The sequence below is a fragment of the Physeter macrocephalus genome, chromosome 16 (genome assembly GCF_002837175.3).
Source record: "Physeter macrocephalus isolate SW-GA chromosome 16, ASM283717v5, whole genome shotgun sequence".
Classification (NCBI taxonomy): Eukaryota; Metazoa; Chordata; class Mammalia; order Artiodactyla; family Physeteridae; genus Physeter; species Physeter macrocephalus.
This window is the reverse complement of record NC_041229.1, coordinates 96,802,229-96,824,538: the sequence shown is the minus strand read 5'-3', so window position 1 is coordinate 96,824,538 and position 22,310 is coordinate 96,802,229. Positions and strand designations below refer to the sequence as shown.

Below are 22,310 nucleotides of genomic sequence, written 5' to 3'. Positions count from 1 at the left end.
AGAACTTAGGAATAAAAAACATGGAGAGGGGGGAGAAAGCAGCAATAAATAAAGGTGAGCGAAGGATCCCGTCCCCCGCCCCTCCCCGAAGCGAGTGTGGGACTAAGTACGGCTAATAAAGTGGTTCAAGGGTAGTTATTTGGAAAGGGGGCGGGGTGGCGAGGGGAGGGAGCGGGCGAGCGGCGGCCGGGGATTGCATGTTGCATTCGACTTGAGGTTGCATCTTTCTCCTGTTGCCTGGACCACGCTCTCCCATTGCAGTGCTTCCCCATCGCTTCTCTCCGTCCCTGCCCTCGCGGCTTTATTTCCCCCTTCCAACTGCTGTTGCACTGGAGGGAGTTGGGGCCGCTCCGGAGCCCCTGTGCAGCTCCTGCTACGGGAGGGGGAGTTGGGCTCGGGCCGCTGAGTTGGGGGGGCCGCAGCGGGCTCCGGCCTCGCCTCGGCTGCAGCTACACGGGTGCCGAGCTGCAGCGCTGCACGGGCCCATCATTGCGGCGGCCCCGGAGTTTGGCCGCCGCCGCTCCTTGTTCAGCCCCATCACCGCCGCCGCCGCTGCACTGGAGTTTGGCTGCTGCTGCCCTACTTCACTCTAGTTTAGTTTCACTCACTTTACATCCGGGTTTTTTCCCTAGGCAATGGGGACCGCAGCACACCCCGTTCCTTAGGCAAAGTGAAATAAATTCGCCGCACCGACACGTCAAGTAGTCCGCCCGCCCGAGCGCCGCCGCGGGCCCCCACTGCCCCTCCCGCCGCCGCCCCGTCGCCCCTGGGGGGGACCGTGCGCCCCGGAAGCCATGGGAGGAGGTGCGGGGGCCCGGGCCGGCCGCCGTACAACTCCGCCCGGCGGCCCCCTCCCTCCCCGCCGTGCCCCTCTACCCCGGCGCCTCCTCTCCCCCCGCCCTCGTCCCCGCTTTCCCAGCCCCAGTCCCCCTCGCCCGGCTCTCGGGAGCGGCGGGGGCGCGCACGGCGGCGGCGGGCCGGCGGGGCCGCGCGGCGGGCTCCCGCGCGGGCGAGTGTGTCTGGGCCTGGGCGGAGGGATCCCCGGGCTGAGGCGGCGGAGGTGCTGCGGCCCGGGGCCGGGTGGTGAATGGGCTGGTGGTGCTCGCTGCTGCTGCTGAGAGGAGGAGGAGGAGGATGAAGAGTTGGGCTTGTTTGTCTCCCACAGTTTCTCTCCTGCTGCTCTGATTTTCCCCCCACATTCCGGCCCGGGGCCTGTGTGTCTCTCCTGGAGGAGGAGGAGGATCCAGTTCCTCCCCCCACCCCCTCCTCCCCACCCCCCCTTGCCTGGGGAAGAGGAGGAAAGAAACAGCCCAGAGAGAGAGAGGGAGAGAGAGAGAGAGAGTGAGTGAGAGAGAGAGGAGGAGAAGAGGAGAGGAGGAGGAGGAGGAGGAGGAGGGAGAAGGGAACAACCTACCATCTTAACACACTAATATCTAAAAAGTGCGAGAGGCCCAGAGCAGCAGCAGAAGCAGCAGCAGCAGCCCCAGCTTCTTCCCTCCCTCCCCATGAAGAAGAGTTCCCTCCTCCTCCTCCTCCTGCTTCTCCTGCTGAGTTCCTGCCTCCAGCTGCCAGGGGGGACAGCCAGCCAGCAGCAGGAGGGTGCAGTATCCCAGCTTTTCCATTCTCTCTTCTCCTCACTCTCCTCTTTTTTTTTCTGGAGTAGCTCTATTTCCCCTCCCTCCCCCCTTCCCCCTCCCCCCTCCCTCCTTCTCTCTCTCTCTCTCTCTCTCTCCCTCTCTCTCTGTCTCTCTCTCTCTCTCCCTCTCTGTCTCTCTCTGTCTTGTCTCTGGTGTTTGTCTCTGGGAGGTACAGGGGCTGCTTGCTTGGAGTTTGTTTTGGGGGGGAGGGAGGGGGAGGGGAGGGGTGTGTGGGAGGGAGGAGGGAAAGGGGGGTGTTCTCGGCAGGACCCCCTCAGTCAACTTGAGATTTGAGCAATAACTTCCCCTTCGGGGCGCCCCCCTGCGTGCCCTTCCTATTCCTCCCCCCATAAAAAAAAGACAATGGAAAAACCTCGTCTCCCCCTTCCTCCCCTCTGCCCTCCACCCCTCCCCAGGATAAATTGGAAGTAAGTTTATGAGCAGCCTCGGGAGCCTGGGCGCTGAGTGCTGGGCCGGAGCGGGTGACAGAGGCGGCGCACCGGGGGTGGCGGGGAGGGGGCGTCACATTGTCCCGGCGGGGGGCCGGGGAGGGGGCCGCCGGTGGGGGCGGGGGGCGCGGAGCCTCGTCCGCCCCCTTGGGCTCTCCCTCCGCCCAGGGGTGGTCGCCGGGGCTCTTTCACTACCCCCTCCCCCCAGGATGATGTCGGGGGGAAGTTTTTATTATGGTTATTTATTTAATTTTTTTTTTTTTTTGAAAACCATCTTGTTTGGTGACTGAGGGATCTGGTTTAAAAAAAAAAAAAAGCTGCGGCTGCTGACGCTGCCGGGCCCGAGTGTGTGTGTGTGTGTGTGTGTGTGTGTGTGTATGTGTGTGAAAAAAAAAAAAGCTGCGGCTGCTGACGCTGCCGGGCCCGAGTGTGTGTGTGTGTGTGTGTGTGTGTGTATGTGTGTGTGTGTTGGTGCATTTGTCTTGGGTGGCCGGAGCAGCGTTGGGGAAATTCCGCTTATTCTTCTTCTTCTGCAACTTGTTATTCCGGAGAGTGTGCCAGCACCCCTCACCCCGGGGCCGGTCCTCCCGCACTCGCCCCCGCATCCCGCGGCCGCGGGGCGCCCCCGGGACCCTGCGCCGGCCGGGGCCGCCAGGCCGCTCCAAGAGGGGCCGCAGCCGCCCCTCCCCCGCCCGCGCCCCCGCCGGGGGGAGGGGCACGCGGAGTGGGACTCTTTCCGTTTGGTCCAGCCCCGTCGTGCACGCAGTTCCCAACACTTCTCGTCATCCTCTCTTTGGTCTCTTTATTCTGCTGAGCGGTGCTGTTAGGATTTCTTTTTTTCCCCTGACCACGTTCGCGATGGTGGGTAGCAGCAAGGTGGCCCTGGCAGGGGAGGGGTTGATGTCGAGATTGGGCACCGGGGGAAGAATGTCTCCTTTCAACTTTGTGACTTGCACCCCCGGAGAAGGCCACACGCCGGTTGTGGGGTGCAGATGTGCTGAGAGTGATTTCTGAGTAGTTGAGTTGTTGAGATGAGGGGTACGGCTGCTAATGGTAGGCAGGTTTTGTTTTTATTGGTGAATCTGGTGTCATCATATTCCGGTCATATGTTGAAATAGTCTTTGTTTAGGTCTTGAAGTAGAGGATCTTACTTTTCACGTTCACATTTTGTTGTTTTTAAATGATGTCTCTGCAAGTATGGCTTTCTAGAATTTCAAATGTGAGTTAAGGTCCGGGCGTGTGCGGGCCTCAGCACTGGCCTTGACAGTGAACTTTGTGACTGTGTTTTGGATTTCAAAGATTTGCCCCATAACTGGGGTGCGAGCTGTGCAGTTTTGTTAATAGTAGGTGTCAGGAATGTAGATGCTTGAGGTGGGGACGTTAGAGAAGGAGGAACATTTATATATTAATAATTGATAGCTGAATATTAGAAACAGATTAATTTGGGCTGATGAAATTTTTTTTTTTAAGCAGTTATGCACTCTAGGAAACCTTTTCATAGGCACATTTTTTAGGGGTTCTTTAGGGCACAGAGCTTGAATATCTCCTTTTAGAGAGGTTACTTACCAGCATCTGTAGCTTCATTGGGGGCCTGATAAGGGGACTGAAACTGGGGCTATGACATCTAAGTGTACTTTTCAGTGTTTATGTTTGTTTACATCTGATGTTCACTCACGTTTGGGCAGTGGAAATAAATAGGTCAGATTTTCTTTTGGTTTTTGAAGACTAGCCCTCTCCCCCTCCCCCCCCCTTTTTTTTAAGTTTCACAATTTACTTGGTTTCACAGCGTTGTAGGAAACTGTTACTACATTTTTACTGGAAATACTATTATTCATTTTGATTTTGGTAAGTTCTTTTCTATTCTTTTTTTCTGTCTCTGTATATGGATCTACATCGTGGGCTCAAAACTGGCTTATTAAGGGCCATTTAAAATGTCTGAAGAATGCATTTTAAAATCTCAGGACACATCTTTTGATGGCAAAGAGGAAATTTTTGTGTGCAGTTATGCTCATGTTTATGAAAAAAATTTCTGCACTTAAAACTTTTGTAGATATACAACTATCCTTAAATGAAGAGCATAGTAATAGTGCAGAAAATTTGCAAAACACAAACTTCTGGCTAACATGTTAAAAATATTCCAGGTGTTTTTCTCTGTCATACTTTTGCTTGTCTTAACGTAATAGTATTTGCAGTATGACTGGCATTGCTTGGATGGTCTTAATAGTCTTTTGCTTGAGTGCTTCTGAAGGCTTTTTAACATAGTTTTTAGCTAATTTTGCAAGCTTTATTTAAACATGTTGCACTTTGAACTCAGGTGGGTCTTTATGGAACTGGAAAAGTAATAAATTAAGACTCCTGCCTATGCTAGATTTTATTTTTAAGAGGTATAAGTGATGGATGGGGCCCTATTTCTTTTAGCTGTGAAGGGTCCATCCTTTTTCCCATTCAGTCATCTGGAAAGAGCTGCCTCAGAAATAGTCTTCTTCTGCTTACATGAAGAACTCTAAATGCTATCCAGCAGGAGGTGCTGCAGCAAGATAAAGGAAATCTGTGAATTTTGAGGGTCTTGCTACTTATTACAGCTCTACTTAGCATCAACTAAGCAACAGGATAAACACCTTAAAGTTCCAGAAAGATTTTGAGTAAGTCCATTGAAAAGTTCCATTTGCCATTTGAAACAAATTTTTGACTGCTTTTTACCTGCTTATAATATTACACAAAGTAGATTGCTTATTGTGGATAGCTTAAGGATGCTGCCCTGAGGTACAGAGTGCTGTTAGAATTATTTTAGTTTGAAGAGGGATTATTCTCATATTGGTGAGTGGGGTGTTGAATGCATTTTAAAAAATTATGTGCAATGGATGGCTATAAACAAAAGTAGTTGGTATGACTTGGGACTTTAGGCTTTATGGTCATCCCTATAATGTTAATACAAGTGGGATACAGAGTACTTGAACTATTAGAAAGGGAGGTATTGTATGGAAAAATTTTTAGACTGTGTTTTTTTCCTCCAATTTATGGACAGTGATCCTAATAGATAAATTCTTAGGCACTCAGCGTTATAAATACATATGGTTGATGTATTTGAGTTGGCCTCCAAAGACTGAGATTCTTGAGCTAGAAGTAAAGTTCTGTCTGTGGGTATGGGTCATTGCTGATATGTCCCTTAGTAACACTTAACAATAACTGCATAAAGATGAAAGTATTTTTGTAGCATTTATAGCACATGTCCTTTGAAAGTCTGTTAGTGTTAGGTGAATTGATTTATCACTGGAAATATCATGCTATGTGGTGGCTTGTAAAGTTTTATGTCAAAGTTTAAAAACTTGGGAATGTGTAAAAAATTTGATGAATCTGCTTTGAATTTTGTTTGTTTTTTTAGGAATAATACTGTACTTTTTTCTCAATAAGATCAAATGAGATAATACATGTGAAAGTTCTTTGTAAATTGTCAGAAACCATGCAGATGTTAAGTTGTTGAGATAGGTGGCTAATTAATACATGGACAGAAGCTTCTGTCTTTAAAATACTAACTTTCTCCATATCATTTGGGAAATGAGTGCATTAAAAGTGCACCCAGAACACTTTATGAATTTTTTTTTTTTAAATACTGCTGTGGTTACCAAAAAGCTCTTTGTTACAGTTTTGAAGCTTTGTTTAAAAAATGCTGCCTAGGCAGTTTCCCTTAATTCAAAAAAAAGATCATTTTTCCTTTTGTAGATCCTGTGAAATGTGTATCCCCTGTTAAAGTTTTTGTTCATTTCACCATTGATGTGATAGTAGTTGATTTTAGTGATTATTTAAGTTCCCGGATTCTTCTGTAGACTCTTATTAACACACAGAGTAACAGATGTCACAGTTAATATTTTGATTGTTTTGACTGATCCTGCTAACTTTCTGAAAAATTCTTACTAACTAAACCTTTCAAACTTGTTTCAAAGTGAAAAAGACATATTTGTATGCATTAGTATTAGGTACGTGTGTGTATCATTTTTGTTTTTCTAATTTAGAGGGATGCGTGAGGAAATGACTACTCAAATTTAGAGGAGTGCACTGAAATATTTTTTGTGTAAGAATAACCCAGAAGTTTAAAACTTAGAACTTTGAGTTCTGGCCTTCTTAATAGACTCTGCTCACCTATTTGGACTAAGGTAAAATGACATGTAGATAATTGGGAGTCCCTATGTTTATGAGCATATCAAAAGATAGAGTACCCTAAATTTTAGAATTGACTGCTCTTTATGAAATAACCTCAATTAGAAATGAAATGTAGAAACTTGCTTCGGTGAAGGGTGAGAAAAACTTTTAACTGTTTAGATAAAAATGAAGCCTCTCAGGGTAATATTAACGTTTTCATCCTGCAGACAGTGAATACTAAAGCTTTTTTTGAGGAAATACTGACATTAAGGTTATATTAATGTGCTTTTAAATTTTGTATCCTTAGTATTTTATTGCCAAAGTCTTTTGTATTTAATTAGTATTGAAAGGGAGAAAAGGAAGGGATTAAAGTTTTAGGTCTCTAACCTTTGACAGAATTCCTTTATATCTATATTCAGAGCTGATTTCTTGAAACATGTTTGAATTTTCATATTAATTTGTCATGGGACATATTAATGATTTATGTTGACTTCTCAGAACTTTTGTACATGGGCTTTTTTTGTAGGCCCTAAGTATTCTTTAGGAGCATAGCAGTGTATTTTGATCACTTTAACTTTACCAGGTGTGTATTTTTGCTGCTTTGAGGTGTTTTGTTTTGTTTTGTTTTGTTTTTAAAGAGGTAATATATTAACACTGCATTAAAAGTATTGTAGATAATTATTTCTGAAATAGCATATGTTTCCTTCTTTGTATATTTGTGTGTATATGTGGCCATACTCTTTTGTAGGCTTTCATATCATCTTATTTGTGTATTGAATTTCTGAACAGTTATCTTTTGTGAGAATGCTGAAATAGACCGTTAAGAATAACTTTTATATTGCTTGTCTATCAATTGAGTCTTAAACTGGGATGGTGGTGAACTCTTCCCTTTTAGAGATAATATGTGAGTTTCAGTCATCCTTTGGGCTTTTCTAAGGCAACTTTCTTACACTGGACACTTGTTTGGCAGTTTGAATGCCTCTCCGCTTCTCTCCCTCCAATACACTGCAAACTGTACACCCCCCCCCTTGCTAAATAAAAAATAGTGAGCGGGTCTCGGCTGAAGGAAACTATTCTTTCCTGTATTTTGGAATCATCTATGGAAATGTTTTTCTGCTTTTTAAAGTAGACAAAAAAGTGAACTGGTAATTTGGAAATAGGAAAGGGATGGGGCCTAACAGGTTGATGATCTAGGCTTTATTTTGACTCTGTTTGTGGGCCTAGGGGAGAAAAATAACTTAAACACAGAAGCCAGAAAGATGGGTTTTGTTTTATTGTTTTGGCTGCATTGAGAATACAAACTGTCAGTACTTGAGGAGAAGGAGCAGCAGAAAGGAATTGATTTTTTTCTGCTGCAGATCCAAGTATTGTTAACCATGTGTATCTCTAAAGCAGCATACTTACGTATTAAACAGTAGTTGATTCTTTTACTCAATTAACAGTCAGAACCCTAAACTCTTTTTTTTTTAAATTTTAAATAAGTACCAAAAACTTCAGAGTTAATGACAATAATTTCCTGATAAAAGTGGGTGATAGTAACCATGGCAACTGCTGTCTCTGGCCTTATGGACAGTATGTTGTATTGATGAAGCTTCAGATCCTATAGTAGTCTGTCACTTTTATGGTGAAATGTAGTAGCTTGTGTTGCAGGTGATTTTTAGATGGATTATGTTAAATTTGTGTGCCAGCTTATCTTTCCTTGTTAGAAATTTCTTGGACTGTATTCCACAGCATGTTTGTGAAGGTGCTGTTGCCTGAAAATAACCCACCACCTGTGTTAGGCCTCCTGATGCAGATTGCACTTAGTTCTTTCCCAGCCTACTCCTTCAGTCTTGCAGAAAATAGGGGTGTGTGTAGAAACTATATACATAAATTACAGCTCAAAGTTGTCTACTTGGGTTTGACCATGTTATTGATAGCTTAAAAAAAATTTTTTTTTTTTTTTTTGGAAGACGTCAGTGGATGAGAGAAATGGAATTTTTTTCCCCTGAGTGTTCTTTTCACATGTGTGTGTGAAATGAAGGGTGAGGAGTGGAGGGGGTAAATATTGAGTAAGGACTTGACAAAAGAGGAACTTAAGTATTATTCGTTTTTTTGTTGTTGTGTGTGTGTGTGTGTGTGTGTGTGTGTGTGTGTGTGTGAGATGGTGGTATGTGTATAACTATAAGAATACATTTCCTAATGGGCAGTATTAAAGTACGGGAAATGTTTTCTTATGAGAATTTCCTTCAAGAAAAATTATTTATAAAAACATAACTTGAAAACTGTTAAGAGAAAAGCTGGTAAAACAAAACTTTTTTGGGGGGTGGGGAATAGAAAGCTTTGAAACTGATCAGACTTTAAAAAATTGTTTTAAAAATTGTATCTTTAAATATAATTTAAAAATAGTAACACATCTTTTTGCTTTTTAAGGATTTCTTTTATATGCTTATCCTGTATAAGGTTTTTCTAATGTGAAAATGTTGATCTAAATGTTAATTGATACTTTTTCCAGTATATGCTAAAGAATCTGTGCTAGGGCAGAGAACAACCAAATTTTATCTGGATTTGACTAGGCCCTGATAGTAAGATCTAGTCAGATTGTGCTAGATAGTTCAGTTTCTTGAAACTTAACTGTTATAGGGGGAAGTGGTTTACTTACTACAAGTCCCAAGATGCATTGCATTTTTTTGCCTAACTCCAGAATAGAGCATTGCATGCTGGGACCTGTAGTTGATTTAAACAGCACAGGGAACCCTTCTCTCCTGTCTACTCCATTTTATACACAGCTTCCCAAGCCTCTAAGAACTTTCTGCTAAGTAAAGTTTGATTGCTAATATCATGGTTATTATGCTGCTGATATTCTAAAGTGAGTCTTCAGAAACACCCTAGTGTATTAGTTTACCTTAGATGAGTTTGCTGTTTTTTTAAATCAGTTACTGTAAGATTTTTACATGTAAAATAGCGTACGTATGTATATATAGTCAAAACTTCGCAATTGTAAATTTTTTTTCTCTGTGATGATATAGGTCCCTATAATTACAGCATTAACTGATTGCTAGTGTGGGCATTAGAATTAGACGACTATTATTGTGGGGCCGGATATGTATGCTGTTCTCTTTTCTTTGAATGGGGACAATTATTCAGTAAAGTTGGACGGAAGGGTTTTTTTGGTGCCAGTATTTAAGCTCAGAGTTTTTTATTCTTCTGTAATGATTGTCAACATCTTGAATCTCAGTATTCTTAAAATGGAAGACAGAGTCCTGAAAATAAATGTGATTTTAGTGTAAATTTAATACTCAAAGGTATAGGCTGGAAGGTAGAGAAAAAGGGAAGGTTTCTTTAATAATTTGTTTATATTTTCATTTGTAAACTTAAAATTTCTGTCCTTTTGAGGGTTCTAATACTTTCACTTTATTAACTACTGTCAGTGTTGCTGCGGGGATTAAATGTTAAAATCTGTGAAAGTGCTTAGCACAGTTCCTGGCCCATAATAAAGGCTCAGTAAATGTTTATAGAGTTAGCAATAGTAGTAGTAGTAGTGGTTATTGTTATTTTAAAAAATATTATGCTTTACATTTTTTCCTCTCTTTTTACTTTATTACTTGATCAGAAACCCAGGCTGTTCTAACAAGGCCTTGAGATTTTTGGCCTATGGTAATGATGTGGCAATTCCCTAGAATTTTTTGCTGTACTTAAAATGTCTTTGCACCTCAGTTTCTCCCTCAGTGATAGATGCCCGAAGTCAGACAACCAGCCAGTAGCAGAATTTTCACCAGGATTCAGCTCTGCCTATTCAGTACTCTTTGCCACTGTGCCATGGCCTTTGGTTGACTTTGGAACGTTCAAAAGATAATGAAAATTTCTTTGTTAATAATGTTTGCACTGTTAGAACATCCAAACTAGTTGATTAATGAAAATAAGATGCTGCAAAAATGTTCCTCGTGTCACAGTGTATGTAACCTTGGAAAAATTCTGTTGTGTTTAGAAGCATGAACCAGTCTGTCACCACAGTTCACAGTGTTACAGGATTGATGTATTGGAAGCCAGTGAGGAGCCCCAGAAAGAAAATGTAGTTTCAGGTCTGTGGGTTGTACTTAAAATGTTAGGTTCAAAGAAATCATAAGTCTTTATATTATTTTTCTCGTTTAGGACACTAACTTCTTTTAGGCTCTTGAGATTGTTCAAGGATATTGTTATCTGCATGGCTTTTAGCTTTTTGAGATGGGAAAGGGACACCTGGGAATACTGAAAAATGTAAGCATAAGTTGTGGTTTGTGTGCCTTAGTTTGAGTGTATGTAGAATCAGGGAAGTGTCTTTCTTATCTGCTTCTCCAGTCTCTATTCTAGCAGAGTTCCTCAAATGTTATTGCTGAGGGCTGCTGTGTTTGTTTAAGAAAACTCTGCCTTTAGTAGTAATTATTTAAGTACTTGTTTATACAACAACGCATTCCACTATAACAATACTAACCTTTTTTTCCTCACAAATGTGAACTGAAACTTGTTAATGTTTGTATACTAGACATGAGCTAGATTCTTTAGCTGTGTCATAAATTTATGGTATCTGGTCTGATATTCTTCCACATTATGAATGGTTTTATTTATTTTATGTTAACTCATCTTTTCAAGATGTAATATTAAAATGAAATTAATCAGTGGTTACAAAGATGTTAAATTCAAAGGGCTAAATGTAAGGGAGAAAATGGTCTCTGGTATTAATTGGCCAGTACAGGACGTTTGGATGAATTCTGTTCTACATTTTATAGTGTGCACACTTGTGTGATTCCTGAAATACTATAGTTAGAAATAAGGAGAGGAAACAAGGAGAGTACAACTGGGCATCCATGTGTAATTATCTGTAGAGTTCTCTGACACACCTAAATTATTGAGCACAGTTTTCTGTCTTTTTTTAAATGAAATGTCTGAGATCAATGTAAATGAAATGGTTATGATGGTGTCAGAGGACCTGGCTTTAAGACCAGTCCTGTCACTAGCTGTGCATTTGAGAAATTCATCCTAGCTGGGCTTTAGTTTTCCCAGTACTGTAGTAAAATGGGGATAATGGTAAAAGCCTGCTTCACTATGCTGCTAAAAGGATTAGATGAGATAATACTCATGAATGTACTTTATAGACTAAAGAAGTATCAATACATATAAATTGAGTTTTTAATCACTAATAGATGGCTGGATTTTAAGATATTTGTCTATATTGTGTTAACAATGTTAATATTCTTAAAAATTTAAATATATGAGTTAGAATCATAATTGGTGATCTAGATCCCCCCACTCTCCCACCATGGCCAACAGACAAGTTCTTAACATGTGTTTACAGTGTAGTTCTTGACAACATGCGCTGATGCCTTTGTGTGTATATATCATATGTATAAAAATATCACAAATGTACTGGTGTGTTACAGTAATGAAAAGTTTCAATTATGGGTTTTTATGTTGAAAAATATTTTTATGTGTTAATATACAAACATACACAAATATACATATTTGTTCTTAGAGAAATGGCATAGGTATAAGACTTTAAATATTCGGCAAGTTGTGAACAGTTTTTGTATTTTAAAGTTATCTGTTATAATATTATTAATAATAACATTTGCTGAGTGTTTATTATGTTTAGTACTAAGCCTTTTTACATAAAGGATCTCATTTAATTTTAATCCTTACAGCAATATTCTGAGGATTTACTGTTATTATTCTACTCCCATTTGATAGATGAGGAAATGAAGGCTTCCCTGGGATAACATAGGTAGTAAATCATACAATCTTACCTCAAGCCCAGGTTTGATTCCAGAGCCCCTCCTCTTAAGTGTCTATAATGCTGTACTAAACTGTGCAATTCCCATAGAAACCTAGCAAGTGAATTACTAAAGTTTTTCAATCTACTGAAATGGCCGCAGCTATGACATATCATTTTAAGAATGTTTCATCTGATTTTGGTTGGGTTAGATTGAATGTTTTGGAAGTAGTAAGCACTGGAATGGATTGGAAATGAAGGCATTTGGGATAGTGTATGTCCTGTCCATCATTGTATGCCCATTGCCAAGCACAGTGCCTACTGGGGAGTGGAGTCTAATACCTATTTCTTAAAGGTTGGAATTTGGGCACGGGAGCATGATAGGTTATTTTATACATTTTTTTAGTAGGTGCAGATAGATTACATTGGCTATTTCAATTAGTCCTTATTTAACTATCAACATTTTAGAGCGTTTGATGGTTAAGTGTCCTTTCTTTTAATATTTAATGTTATTTTAATACTTTAAAAATATTAAAAGGCAGAGCATCGGAGTTATAAAAGTAATACTTGCAGTATAGATATGTGTAAAGTAGCAGACTAAAGTTATCCCATTCTCACCTACTTAAAAGTTTTCCTGTGCATTTAACTATGTATAATGTATATGAATTTTCAAAATAAGTAGAATTATACCATAATACTCTCTTGAAGTTTACTTTTTTCAGGTGGCTATTTAAAAAACTTGCTTGTTTTTGAACATAAGGCTCAGGTGGGAAATGGGAGTGAGGTTGGAAGGAGAGAGGTGGGTAAGATTTGTACATTAATATTATAAACCTAGTGCCCTAGACTGATTATTACCTATGGGGCAAAAAGCATTTTAAGTTCTTTTTACTTGCACCTAATGCCTTAGAAATGGCCATTGTTATTTAAAAAATTTTAAAGTCTCAACTGATGTAAAATGACAACATTGTTTTCTGTGCTGCACTAGTAATTTAGAAAGTATCATTTTAGAATTAAATTCTGCTAGTTTATTCTGGTAGTTATTTATAAAGAGATCAGTTGTGGTTTCAGATAACTTTTTTTTTTTGAACTGGTAGTCTCTCTTCCTGGTTGTTAGGAGGGATTCATTCAACATTTTTACAGTAAAGTAGAGTTTTAAAACCAAGAAAATGCTTGTGCTGTTTTAATTAATAGCGGCTCAAACCAGTACTGCTTAATGGGCATCCAGATATCCTGCCCAGGAATTAGTTCTTCATAAGAGTAGTGTTGGTGGAACTCACCTTCATCCCTATCCCTACTTACTCAGTCACCTTCAAATGCTATACTGGTAACCCAGCATTTTTTTTTTCTTGCGGTACGCGGGCCTCTCACTGTCGCGGCCTCTCCCGTTGCGGAGCACAGGCTCCGGACTCGCTGGCGCAGCGGCCATGGCTCACGGGCCCAGCCGCTCCGCGGCATGTGGGACCCTCCCAGACGGGGGCACGAACCCGCGTCCCCTGCATCGGCAGGCGGACTCTCAACCACTGCGCCACCAGGGAAGCCCCAACCCGGCATTTTTTAAAGCAGTAAAAAAAAAGGAAAAAAAAAGTAGATTATTGGAAGTGCCGATAATTTATTGAGTGCCAATAATTCATTTTTCTGGTGTTACATATATTATAAAGAAAGCATACTCAAGACCTTATAATCTGCATTAAATATCTTTTGATTCTGGCTTTGAGAGTTTTGACTTGTTGATAAGGTTATTCATAATTCACCTTTGTAATTTTTAAATTAAAAAAATTTATTTCATAGGTAATAAGTTTTTCATTATAGAAGTTTAAAAAAAATTCTTTCTAATTTTATAATGCGCTCCTATCTAAGGTGATTTATACTTCTTTAGACCCGTATTTAGTGAAGTGCTAAAGCATGGCCTTAAAATTCTAAGAATTGGATCTGGTAGGGTGTAGCAGTTAACTAGTTTTAACAAGCCATGTTAAGGTTATTTCTTGTTGGTAGCACTCATGTGTGCTTTTCATTTTGTGTGGCTCAGACCATGCCCTAGACAGTATTTTATTATTTCTCATGATAATTTTATAAGTGTACAAATGGCTCAGTTCATGTCATGGGCGGTAAAACTGAGGCAGAGACAAGAATTTGAGTAAGCTAATAGAAGAGCCTAATTTTCCGACCTTCTTATTCTGGTTTTGGTCTTCTTAACCTGTAGTATCCAAACTTTTAAATATTATGGCCCCCAGTAAATGTATACTTAGATATAATTTACTGAACCTAGTATTTTGTGTATGTTATAAAACATACAGGAAATTAGAAATTTTTAAAAGGATGAGATTTAAAAATATAATTCGTGTTTCTTCCCACGGTCCTCTTCTTTCCCCCGGGTGGGCACACCCACTTGGAGACTAGCAGTCGAGATAGACTATTCTTCTGCAGAAGAGGTAGCCATGGGGACACCTGGAGGACCGTTGGTACAAGGTGTGGGGCTTTTAAGTTGGAGTGATCTTTTACAGCTTTTTAATTTTAAAGAAACAGCCTTTCTTTCTGTGAAGGCTGAATGGTCGAGAGTAAAGGCCTTGAGAGAGGTTAGCTTAAAAGACAAAAATATAGGCCTTATTTGTTTTCTTCAGAGTTGTCCAAAGGGAAAAGGCTGGCCTACCCTGACAGCTCCTGCTCCCACTATGGAGATGGCAGTGGCTTTTTCTGTTGTTGTCAGGCAGTTTATAGAACGCAGGATAGCTTGGTAAGCGTCTTCTCTGTGCCTGATATGACGTAACATTGTGGAGTATGCAGCATGCATGTTAAGTACAAGTGGTTGTATTTGGCTTGTTGCTGCAGCATTTTTGAGGCTGTCTTAAAAAGCAATTATCACTCGATAGAGTTGGATATGTGCAAATTATTGAAATCATCATTTCATGAAGACCAAACTTTGTAACTTGAATTATCCTGTTTAGTATTTGTTTACTCCCGCCCCCCCACCCCAGAGCAGAATTCTTTTTCTGAAAGGAACAGATGCCGTTAGCTTATCAGGACCTGATACTAAAAAGCCCACAAAAATCTTTGTGCTGCTTATTTTCTTTATTTAATCTATATGCAAAGCATATTGTAATTATTGCTGTTAGAGGGTTTTAAGGTGATGGTTCCTCCCCACCCTTTTTGTGCTCAGGGGAGATAGATCAGGAATGCCAAATTGACAACTTGGTATAAAGAAATAATGACCACTGAAATAAAACAGGAGTTCAAATAAAAAGCAAACCAGATACAAATGTAGAATGAAAATATCTTTTAGTAAAATGTTAGCATGCTGTACTTGGAACAGATGCCACATTAATTCAAAAAAGAGCCCAGAAAATGTGGCAACTTTACGATGTCAATGGAGGGAGCTGCAGTAGTTCCTCTTCTCATTGTGTCAGGTTCTTAGTACCTCCAGGTCCAGTCCTGTTTTTCTATTTATTTTCTGTACATATTACATGTTAATATACAAATATTAAATCCATGCTTAATACTTTTGTTTGTTATTAGTTAAATACATTGTCATATTAATAGATATTAGTATAAAAACCCAATAACTTGTAATCCAACAGTAATGATTCTTGTTTTAAATATGCATATCAACATTTGTAGAATCTGAGGCAAAAATGGGCTTTTCTACGCACCCTTCAAGGCACATTTATGATAATAAGGTAGTCTAAGAATTGAGACTTTCAAAGAGGCTTACTGCTTTTTGAATGTAGAATTTGGACAAGTTACAAAATTATGAGAATTTTGCATTTTTTTCTCATTTAAATTTGTAGTTATCATTGGACATTTGTTATGATTTTTAAGTAGCTTAGATTCATTCATTCCTTTTGCTGTGTTTTTTATGGTGTTTGGGAAAAAGAAGAAAGGGTGATGGAAGGGTACTATGCACACTTGGGTACTTCCAGAGTGACATTCATTTTATAGAAGATTGCCCAGGGACGTCTCTGAATTGCCTGTAACTTGCAGTGCATGGTTAGTGTGTCTGGGTGTGGAGGGAGATGGGCTGGGGGCTCTTAACCTGATTTACAGTGTGCCACTTCCTGAGCAGTGCAGTGATCTAATCACTAGGGGCATATCTTCTGTTCCTGTAAAGAAGTCTGGTGCGCATGCTTAGAAAAGCACTACTAGTTTTCTCTTAGTCAGAGCATGAAGGCTTACAATTTACTCATTTTGTGAAAAGGTTAAAAGTTTTGTTTTCATGCCATTCAAGACAAGGGAAGTTTTTAGCATGGCAGTAGAGCACAGTGGTTAAGAGTATGGGCCAGTCTGCATAGGCTCAAATCCTGGCTTTGCTCTGCACAATCTGGATTTGTATTAGCTCTGTGACAGTGGCCAAATCACTTCACCTGCTGTGCCTCTGCTTCAGTTTCTTCATCTGTAAAGTATGAATACATAATAGTACCCTTTTTCTGAGGTTGTTACGAGGAATAAATAAGTGCCTGATACGTAGTAAGCACTAAATAAATGGTAGCTATTGTTAGCTATTATTACTTAACCTTAATTCTAGATTCTTCTCTTCTCAAGGCTTGAGACAAATGTTGCATAGTGGGGAAAGAGCCTGAGCTTGGAGGTCTGGCCTCTGGTTTGGAATCTTAGTGCAACCACTTAAAGTTGAGTGTGTGACCTTGGACTAATTATTTAAGCTCTTTTCAAAAAAGACGTCTCCTGTACATGCTGTATGACAGGCACTGTGCTGTTCACTTGGACTTCATTTTCTTTACTGATGACATAGGGATGATAATACTAACCTCTTTGGAATGATATGAAGATAAAATGGGGAAGTCTTAGGACACTTTATAAGCAATAGCTGCTATTATCATTGCTATTGTTACAGTCCCTCTAAAAGTTTATGGGAAAAGACTAAATATGGAACAACTTAGGTAGAGAGGAGAGTTTTCTTCCTGAAACATCATTAGAAAAGGTATGGATGGGAAAAGTGATTTAATGAGTTCTTCTTTGTGAAAACTGCTGAGAGAAATATAGAATACATGGGAGGGTGTCAGTTATTACAGAGACTTTAAAAAGTATTTTCAGGGCACTTTATTAAAACTCTTAGCGATAAAAGATTTTTTTGCACCAAGATACTGGTGTTTGCAGTAGGTCACTTAGCACCAAGGTGGTAGTAGATAAGGCATTATAACTCACAAGTTCAAAATACTAATCAGCTGGTCAGTCCATTGGGTCTGTGGCTCAGGACAAATTGCTTGTGTTTGTTTAACCCTTGAGAACATATGCTTGGTGTAAGAACTAATGGAAACATATGTAGAACCCCAGAGATATAAAAGTGGCATACAAATGCTTTATAGTAACGATGGACACAGTTTATTTGCTTTCTGATTTTGAGCATTTTTCCTTTGTGAAATTTCCTCTCATCTGGTGCCTAGTCTTTTCTTACAGTAATTGTTATTTTCTTTCTATATTTAATCATCATATGTTACCTATATTGAGCCTAGAAACTGGGCCTGAGAGCAAGCAGGTTGATTGTGAGAAAAGCCACACTTTAAGTCTCTGCCTTACAGTGATCTCAGAATTAAGAATTTTTTGGTAAAGAATTTGAGTTTTTAATATATTTTGAGGTTTTTAAAATGTATTTTTGAGTTTTCAATGTATTCATTAGTATGTAGGTATCTATCTGGTAAGTGAAACCAGTCATTGAGGGAAGGGGAATGATCATTAAGTATGAAATATAATTAATCTTATTCATTTACTGTCAATTTAGATCTGAAACTTTTTTGGTCTTTGGTCTGTATAGTTTTTTTTCCTGAGATTCAACAAGTGTGTTTGAATATAGTATATGTTACCACTAGTGAGCATTTGAGTTAAAAATAGAATAATAGCTTCCATTAACTTTTTGTTCTCATTTACCCAGCTGCACCATTTGATAAAGGCCTAGTAGGTAGATAGAAGTATTTAGTATATTTTATTTTATTTATTTTATTTTTTATTTTTAAATAAATTTATTTATTTATTTTTGGCTGTTGGCTTCGTTGCTGCGGGCTTTCTCTAGTTGCGGCGAGCAGGGGCTACTCTTTGTTGTGGTGTGCGGGCTTCTCATTGCGGTGGCTTCTCTTGTTGCAGAGCACGGGCTTTAAGTGCACAGGCTTCAGTAGTTGTGGTACACGGGCTTCAGTAGTTGTGGCGCATGGGCTTAGTTGCTCCGCGGCATGTGGGATCTTCCCGGACCAGGGCTTGAACCCGTGTCCCCTGTAATGGCAGGCGGATTCTTAACCACTGTGCCGCCAGGGAAGTCCTACTATATTTTATTTTGTCTGTGTTCCTCAAACATTGTTTCTGCTTTCTGAGCAGAAATTCCAACAAGTTTGTTTTGATAAAGTGCTGTACTTTAGCTCAACAGATATTTTTAAAAATAAAGCAATTTTAATTTTTTCAATTAAAAAGTTATAATACTACTTTACAATAGCTAGAGTAAGTAAAGCTTTGTAGTTTTAGAATTAGCATAGCATGTGTACTGTGCTTTCTTTATTTCAGCCGGCATGCAGGGCCTATAAAAGTTGTTTCTCTTGGGTGAATGGAATTGTAAAAAGTTTAGAAGGGTATTTCATTTTAACAAATATAGGAGTTAGAAGTGGACCCTGTAGCCTCTTTGGGGTTGATTTAAAGAATTACACAATTTTGAAAATCATTTTGTCCCTGGCTGATTTGTAAAAGGTGGGCTACTTATGACAGGGCTGAACTCCTATTACACTTGTGCAGGAACCTGTCCAGTTCATGATGCATTAGCTACTTTGTAGAGAGATGCTGCCATCGACCCTCCATTGCTTTTCCTCTCCCCTCTTCTTTACAATCTTTTATGTCTGTACTGTGCCTGTGCTGTTCCCTGTCTGCTGTTCATCACTCCCTCCAAAGCAACCACCATCTTAGTCTATTTCTCTTCAAAACAAAACATCATAGTAATTATTAGTTTTTAAACAGAGAGAGAGCTGTTATCAATACCTTAAGGCTTAACAGTTTGTGGACCTCTCCATTTTGGGCCCTCAGCCAGGAGTTGGATAATAGCTTAAAATCACTTCCAAAGTAACTGAGTATTTGTGAAACATTTCATGTCTGGACTAAGGGAGAGAATAGAAAAAGACCTTTTTACCTCAAAAGTTGCTGCTTTTTCTGGTAGGGGGTGAGATGGGATCATAGAGGGGGAGGGGGAAGCCTTGTTACTTAACTAACATAAAGGAAATAGGAAGCATTAATTTGTTAGATTGCCCTTTGTAGTCCTATGGGCCTAATTGGAGAAAGAAGATGGAAATGTTGGTGTTGCTCATTCTGAAAGTATTTTGATTTATTAGTAGAGAGAGGGCTAGTAGAATTTCTTTCTTTAGTTTGTAAAATACAAAATATGGTTATGATACCTTGTTATTAGGCATTGATTGCTTTCATTTCATTGTTGGTATTTGCACAATAGCAGACCTATGGTGCAAATAGCAACACATTTCAGATTTTTTCGTTGTGATTTTGAACTGTTAACTGAATTGTTTTGGTAAGAAAAGTAAAAATTGGAAATCAGTTGTAGTTACATGTAATGGCTATGTTGGTTTTAAATTTGGTGGCTCCTAAGAGCTGTACCAGGCATTTAATCCATTATTCAGTTACACATAGAGAAAAACATACATGAGACAAGAGCTTTAACTTTATAGGATTTAAAAAAAATTCTTTTTATGGAAATTTAAAAACATACACAGAAGTAGAGTGAATAATATTAATAAACCCCACGTACCTGTTAACCGAACTTCAACAATTATCAGTATTTTGCCAAACTTTACGGTATGTGAAACATAACGAGTAAAGTAATTTTATGTTTTTAGAACACGTATTACAAGTAGATATGTTGGTATACTCAAAGGAAAAGTATGTGTGCCAGAATGTTAACTCTTCATACACTGTAAATTTAATATTGGTAATCATCTTTTAGGATAATGTTGCTTTCATTTGTTTTTTGACTTATTGAAGATATCTGAGCCACCATCAACTTGATGGAGAACCATGTCTGCTGGAAAGATTTTAGTTTTCTTCTCTATCTTTAGAAACTCAAGATTATTAGTTTTGAATTTACTATTCTTTTGAGTTGCATTTAATTTTATGTGCACGTGCCTCTCTGCAATGTTTGTGTGGACCACTGGTAATGATCATTTCTAGAGTATGTCAGGCAATATTTAAGTCAACTTAAAGTTGGAAATCACTAAACCCTGTTCCTTACTTTGTCCTGCATATTCTGTTTCTATTTTACCCAAATGTATGTATTGATTGACTAGGGAATACATATTATAACTTGTGAAAGTTTGTTGAGGAGGGAATTTTGACTGTTTGCTATCTCTGGACCTGGTAACAGTTTTTAGGATGTTAGAACTTAAGTTATTGTTTGTTTCTCTTTGGAGGGGTAGTAAGTTGTGCGTGTGTCTCCAGTTGTGGGTCCTGTTCATTAGTAGTTACTACAAGGTGATGGTAGCCTTATTTCTAAATTTCCTTGCTTTTATTAGTTTAAATTAGACCCGTAGGGGTAATTATTCCATGCTGATGCATGGGGAAGCGTACATAGTCATTGGTGGTTGTGCATCTAAACTCCTGTACAGTGCATTGGAAAGATATCTTTTAACATTATGATGCTGTTTGGAATACTTGGTGAAAGGAGTGTACTTATTTAACACGACTCTTAATAAGCTCCCTCTATACCAAAGATATCTTTTAAAAAATTATACTTACGAAGACTTTGTAGTATTCCCCAGTAGAGTTCATCTAGAGCAGCAAAACCTTTCTAAAATAAAACTTATTCCTTTAACCGGTATTCATTTAAGTGGGTTTCTCTGTACTTGGTTTCCATGGAAATAGCGAATAGCTAACGTTATTTATAAGGTAGAAGTAAAATAGGGTGCCTAATGGGACCCCATGCTGCTCTGATGAAGAGACTTAGGAAAAAAGTCCATGCTCATGGGATTTTTTTTTTAAACAAGGTTAATGGAAGCCCTGATTTCAGTCTTCTGTAACAGAACATATTTTTGGTTTTAAAGGCTAGCATTAATATCAAGCAAACTTCTTTTCTGGTTTGTATTGCTTTCACTTTCAAGTTTTAGGACCACTTACTTATCAGCATGATTGAGGCTTTATGCTTCAGACTCATGTTTCTCTGTGGTTTTTGTTTCAAAAGTTAAAATCCCCAGCATATTGTAGCTGTTTCAATTTCTCACTGACGTTTCAAAGTACAGATAAAAAGCTAAATGTTCATTAATGATAGCAGTGATGGTAAAGAATCAGTATGTTGGACTACATAGTTTGTTTTTTTTTCTTAATGTGAATGTTATGGAACCATTTAGTTTTCAGGCCTTAAGTCAGGGTTCTTTTTCATTAGTGTTGTAGAGCTAAACCTGTGTAGTTAGAGAGAGAAAATATTCTAATTTTCTGTGGGAGATAGAAATGGAGAAAATCTTAATTTCTCTTTCTTTAAAAAGTGGATTGTTGCCAAAGCCTTTTAATTGAAATAAATGTTAGTTCTTTTAGTCTTTGAATGTGGATTTGGGATAAACCTTGGCTTTTTCCTCACTGCTGCGGTAAGGCCGACTCTTAGTTTTCTAGGCTTACAGCAAAGCCTTGTGTTTCTTAAGCCCCTTCATGTGAAAGAATATCATTCCCTTTGTGTTTGTGATTGGTGTGTGTGTACGTGTGTGTGTGTGTCTCACTAATTTTTTTATAGCCTGAAAGGCACCTGCTTATTTTTTAGCCTGATAGGTACAGCGGTGCTATATATATATATATATATATTTTTTTTTTTTTTTAATAAATTTATTTATTTATTTTTGGCTGCGTTGGGTCTTTGTTGCTATGCGTGGGCTTTCTCTAGTTTTTTTTTTTTTCATATGGTTTTTATTCTTCAGTTTGTTAATATGGTGTATCACATTGATTGATTTGCATATATCGAAGGATCCTTGCATCCCTGGGATAAATCCCACTTGATCATGGTGTATGATCCTTTTAATGTGTTGTTGGATTCTGTTTGCTAGTATTTTGTTGAGGATTTTTGCATCTATATTCATCAGTGATATTGGTCTGTAATTTTCTTTTTTTGTAGTATCTTTGTCTGGTTTTGGTACCAGGGTGATTGGTGGTCTCATAGAATGAGTTTGGGAGTGTTCCTTCCTTTGCAATTTTTTGGAAGAGTTTGAGAAGGATGGGTGTTAGCTCTTCTCTAAATGTTTGATAGAATTCACCTGTGAAGCCATCTGGTCCTCGACTTTTGTTTGTTGGAAGATTTTTAATCACAGTTTCAATTTCATTACTTGTGATTGGTCTGTTCATATTTTCTATTTCTTCCTGGTTCAGTCTTGGAAGGTTATACCTTTCTAAGAATTT

General features: G+C 39.2%; 1 protein-coding gene across 1 annotated transcript in view; it reads left to right on the top strand.

The window, feature by feature from the left end:
* The first annotated feature begins 1,093 nt into the window (after positions 1-1,093).
* Positions 1,094-22,310, top strand: part of PHF21A (PHD finger protein 21A) — a 208,541-nt gene continuing 187,324 nt past the window's right edge. The window contains exon 1 of the mRNA XM_055091391.1: positions 1,094-1,599. The gene's annotated coding sequence lies outside the window, so the exon portion shown is untranslated. The remainder of the gene's footprint in view (positions 1,600-22,310) is intronic.